Source organism: Pollachius pollachius (assembly GCF_949987615.1).
Source record: "Pollachius pollachius genome assembly, chromosome: 3".
Lineage (NCBI taxonomy): Eukaryota > Metazoa > Chordata > Actinopteri > Gadiformes > Gadidae > Pollachius > Pollachius pollachius.
The window spans coordinates 45,248,480-45,254,325 of NC_136936.1; positions in this window are offsets into that span (position 1 = coordinate 45,248,480).

Below are 5,846 nucleotides of genomic sequence, written 5' to 3' on the forward strand. Positions count from 1 at the left end.
GTTGTTGAATTCGTAACCTAATGTAATAAAGTGCTTTTCGTGGAATGCTTTGCCATTGCAAAGGAATTTATCCTGTACATCCTTATCAAACTCAAATTGAGGGAATCATATTTTAATGACTTGGTTTGCTTCTTATCTCCAGGCTAGGGCTTTGCAACCTCATTTCCCTATGTAGATAGAGTCAATAACCCCCCACCACACAAGCGCGCACACACACCTGCTAGGCATTTTGTGCATCTGTATGAGGGGCGGGGGGGATAGTTTGCATTGCATTTGGCTGGAACATGTACACGTGTGCACTTCACAGGCTGGATACATGAATGCTGCCTCAAAGGCCTGGTTCCCACACGACAGAACCATTGTTAATGGCACCAGGCATCGAGAGCCGCGCTAAATAATGCCATAATGGATGATATTTTTAACACTCTATTCACGCGGTCGCCTTTTCTCTCAGGCATTCATTTTCCTCCCGGGCACACGCATGTTCTCCACTTTCTCCTGTGTTTCATTACCGATTAAGCCAGCATGGCTCCATTCCTCTCTCTTCCCATTCTCTTGCCCATTTTCCTCTTTGATTGGTTTGCACACAGCATAGCTTTTCATTAAATTAGCCTCTTTTTAACGAGACGGGTCAATGGAGGGGGGAAAACCCACTACAATCATCATATTTACAATGAGGGTGGAACATGAGGATGAATGTGCAGGAGGGGTCGAACGATCCCCGTCCAACCCTCACGCTGTGCGGGAACGCACACGGCCCTCTGAGGATTTGAAATAAGGTACATGGAGAAGAGAAGCCTGATTTTTGCACATTTTGGAGTCACAGCAATAGAAATATAACACAGTGATACTTTATTTGAGCCAGACTTTGTTATACTTTATTAAAAACTAGGCCAGTAACGATGAAGACTGTCTATAAAATGTTTGGAATTGTGGTGCTAAAGGATCGATGGTCAGAGGACAACATAACGGTAGTACGGCCAGTGTGGAGGGCGAGCAATTATACCATCCCCCAGCGTATTGTAAGACTGGGGACATTAGAATTTCGCAGGGTTTAAACAATTATAATAGGGTTATAGAACCAAAAAAAACGTGTACAAAAACCATGCAATGAACAGAGCCGTGACTCTCATGAACAGTCCTTTACCCCCCTAATGTGCAGGATCTGGGTCTTTTGCATTCTGTCGTCTCTAAGGACAGGACGTCCATTCTGGACGTCTGTTCCATTGACAAACCACGGATGTCTTTTCTACCAACCAAGACCTTGACCCCATTTTAAAAGTTGCAGTCAGCATAGCAAAACATGAGGGTTTACGGTGCGATGACCACTGCACCTCCAGCCGCAGCTACTAGTCTGGAATGTGTGGCAGTTGAGAGGATCATAAAACTGTTCATCCCACGTTTGCATTTTAAACTGAAAGCCACCATGTCGGCTGTACATTATGACACTGTGTGTCCCCATCACATCACAATTTAACCACCGTCAGGGATGCATTAGAAGGGATGTATCCGAGTTTACATGGGTGACTACGATTAACCAGCTCAATTCGATTTTATTCAACGATTCTTGGTAAAAATGTAATCATATTTATCCCGTTTTACATGCCCCAATGGTCGGCAACCCAGTCACAGCTATGCTAAATCCAACCATAAAGTTATTGGATATTCACTCTGTAATAAAATAATCTAAAGCAGGGAGCGATAAGCAAACTCAGTGCTCTCCATGGGTCTAGCTGTGAAAACGGCCGACCGACTATTCAAAGTTAAGGGTACAGCCCTATTAATTTAGCTAAACCAATTGTAATAGACGGTTTACTTACTAATAATTGCCTGGTATCCTTAAAAGGGTCCCATTTTGCCAAATCTCACCAAATGTTTGGCTAATGCTTACAATCAAGTCAAACACAGATGGCTGTAAAACTACCGTCTCAGATGAATATTCCTGTATCAGCTTGTCTTCAATATCCATTCATATAGTCAATAGGGATCCAAAACAATTATCACATCCTTTTAATGAACTTCTTCAAATAAATCCTACATTGGACATGTGGATGACTCATATTTGTTTAGTCTCCCACGCCTGCTACACGAGCCAAAGCCAACACTCTTCATGTTAAACGCCTTAAATAACCGCCTCTGGTTGTTGATTGGCCAAGAGAGACTTGAGCATTTAGTTGTTTTGTCGTTGTAGTTAATGGTTATAGTGCGCAGTGGGCTTTAATTGATTTGTAATAATTTAGATGATCTACCATAGGATTAATAGATTTGCTTAATTTTGCTGTGGCTCAGTTGAAGCTTTGTCCTAAATACGTCGAAGGTAATGGCAGAAGATGCCAATATGCAGACATTTAACCGTCCCCGCTGTGCAGGGGTTATCCGGGGGGCTGAAATGCATTCTGGGAAGCTGTGTTTCTGTAGTGTTTTATATGCCGGTAGTTCTTGGGCTCCCTAGGCTGCTGCCCCTATGCCACCCACCTCCTAAGTAACCTATTAAACCTGCCTAAGCACCAACCGACCATTAGAACTCATTAAAACACACTGCCCGTTAACCGTAGCCTGTCCTGCTCTCACTGTTTATGGTTTCATGTCATTTGACTCGCAATCGCAACCTGGGCCAATTAGTGTTGCGTAGAAAAGAAGATGGAGTCTAACTACGTGGGTGTTGTTAATCATGTATTAAAAGGGTGGCATTTTTTTATGTGCTTACATTTTCATTGTGCAAGCTTGTACAGTGAGCTTAATCTACAATGGAAGGTAAACAGCTCTGGACCATGGTGTGTGTCATGGCTTCTGTATATTATGTCCATGCTGCAAGCCACTTTATATTGCATACAGCCAGCCTGGCTTTGATGCAGGAACAGCATCTCCAGTGGTAGATGGGGTTTGAAGTGCAATTACGTGGTGGCTGACTAATTAACTTCCATTTTTAGGGCGAATACACATGCATATTACACCGACCCCTCAGGCTACATCTGTGTAGACCTGTGCGTACAGGCCCACAGTGCATGCCCATATTTGTGCATTTTCACTTTCTCATTCTGTGCGTATGTGTTCCCTGTGCATAGAGTTATGTGTTATCCATTTGTGCCAAAGAGAGGGAATATGATAGATGTGGTAGCGGGGGGTGTAAGGAATTATGAATAAATTACATTTGTCCCAGTCAATTTGTCATTAGGGGCTTCACGTGTGCAGGCCCATCGGCAAGACCCAACAGTAATAAATGGAGGCGCTGGAAATAGGAAGCGCGTGTGCTTCTCGGAGAGTGACTTCGATTGCCATCGCGACTTTTGCTGCCCACTGGGCAAAGACTGTGGTATCGACCTCAACAGTCGTTTGTGTGTCTGCTGGTCGTTTATTTAAGATAGGGCTGCAGGTATGTTATGCCAGATATGTGACGTACCTCTGGTGTTTATGTACTCACACACGCATCCATCAGAGAGCCAGGGCGCGCTGCCCGGTGTTTCACTGACCTCTGTCCTTGAACTGTGTGTCTGAGAGTCATTTAATAGTGATTCATATCTGAATAATGGATGTCGCTGTGCCTTATGGAGCCAGAATGGGTCTTGGTCGCTTTCTCTCTCGCTCCCTTCCTCTCTCACTCGCTCTCACTCACAAAAAACACACATGCGCACACAGCTCATCCGTTAGCTCATAGTTCTTAATCTGAGGGTAGCTTTCTTATCACCTTTTGTTTGTTCAGTGGTCATGGCAACAAGACAACCTCAAATTTCGCCCGAGACGGGCTTAGGACTCTGTCGTCCCCGGTGACGCCAGTTGGAATGTAGCGGTCCGCGCCAAGTCTGCCGGGGCTGGGGAAGGAGTGGGGGGGGGGGGGGGGGGGGGACAGTAGCATCCTCTCGCTGGATCTCCCACCACTGCCTGAAGAGACTGGGGTAATCATACAGGCCTGGAGGCGCAGGGGGCCCTAACGGAGGTACACTGGGCTGCTCCGAGCACCGATCCGCTTGTGTGGAGGTCTGTCTGTCCGTCAGGCTGTAGTTGCAGGCCAAGCATCCTGGCTCGACTCCCGGGTCGTCACGGCAGGGGGGCAAGGGCTGCACTCTCTCCCCTTTTCTGCTTTCCTCGCTGAATCCTCACTCAACGTCCCCCCTCGGTGTCATTTATGAGTGCGTTACACGCAGATGTTATACTAATTGTTATTCTCCCCCCCCCCCCCTACTCCTCTGCCTCCTCCTTGCACTGTAGGGAAGATATTGAAGGCCAGGTTGTGTGTGAAGTACTGCATTCATGACAATAAAGACTTAACGCCTACGCATGAGAATGCAGAAAGACGCGGCTACACATACGCCAACGACCGGCGCTCGCACACCAAACTCTTTTCATATTCTTCGGTCAATCCCACACACGTCCTTGTCAGTGCCCTGATTCATTCACTGGCTTTTGTCTGACGATGTGGTGTCATACATTTACTCAGTCAGACAGCAAAGGTCTTGTTACTTATTGACATTTGAGTATTTAGTGTTTTTCAGATGGCGTACGACAGTGTTCCCTCCTCGTAATGATGCCAAATGGAGTTACTGTAGCATACTTCAAAGTGGTGACGTGGTTAAGAGGAGCCATTTAAGCGAAGGACTAGTAATAGATTCTGAATTATACTATAGCGTGAACACACACACAAGCAATAGCATTGTTTCCTTTAAAAGCCTCCCCATTCTGACATATTTACTTTCGATAAGACAGAATTGTACAAGCATAGCAATCACGACTCTCACTCAGTTTTCACTCTATTTTATTTGCGGATATGTGTGTGTGTGTGTGTGTGCAGACTTATTGATGTCGTTTTAGCAAAGACTGTGTATTCATTTTAGTCTGGGATAAGTGTGTTTGTGCTTACATGGTCTAGCATGGCGGGGGGGGGGGTTGGAGGAGTGAGTTACTTACCCTCTATTCTCCCAATCTGTGGCATCGACCTCTAACAAACAGAGGGGCTTATTGCGAGAGGGAGTGAGACAGTCTGGGTGTAGAAGGAGAGATGAGAGGAATGAGCAAAGACCCAGGTGAACTCGGGCGGTGAATGAGTCTGATCCGGAGATGAAGATGTGTAGAGGAGTTGGCATCTTTCAGTCGTGTCATGGTGGAAGGAAACCCATGACCCACTTGGCTTGACTGTTTAGAAGCGGACGTCATCCCCAGTCCCCGGGGAGAGCATCACCCACTTAATAGCGGAACAACGATGGAACCTGCCGTACACTACCCCCCCTCACCAAGACCTGCTGTATTAAGGACGCTGATCCCTCTGATCATTTACACACGCTCCCGGTTGGAACCCAAACAACCTTTAGCTCCTCCGACAGACTAGTAGCTATTAGGAGGTAAACGTGGGCCATCTCCCAGAGGCTCCTTGTTTCAAACATGCCGCAGGGAGCATGCAACGTGCCTGCTTGCAGCTCCCCCCCACCCCTTGCATTAGCTCACCTTGCTGTGATGCGTGCGTACATACATAAACACCCTTATCGGTTCTCCGGCCAGCAGCCTTTCGGACTTGACAGCTAGTGACCCCTGCGATCCCCTGTCTCTATGCGTGCTTAGCTGGCTAGAGGGTGTTATCCAGTGCCTCTAGACATCATTTTTAATTGCCTTGAAAAACAGATAATGAAATCACCGTACCCGCACCCGGTTCATACGCCTATCTGCGCACACCTCCTGCACATTTGGAAGCTCTGGAATCAGAATGCCTTAAACTGAACCGCGTTCATAACAATGTGACAGCAACGCGGCTGTAAATGCCACGGCAGTGTATGTATGTACTGCCCGCACCCGTGGCGACCGATGCCTCAAGGCGACCATAAATCCCGCTTCTCACTGGACGGTCGGTGTGCGTTGCG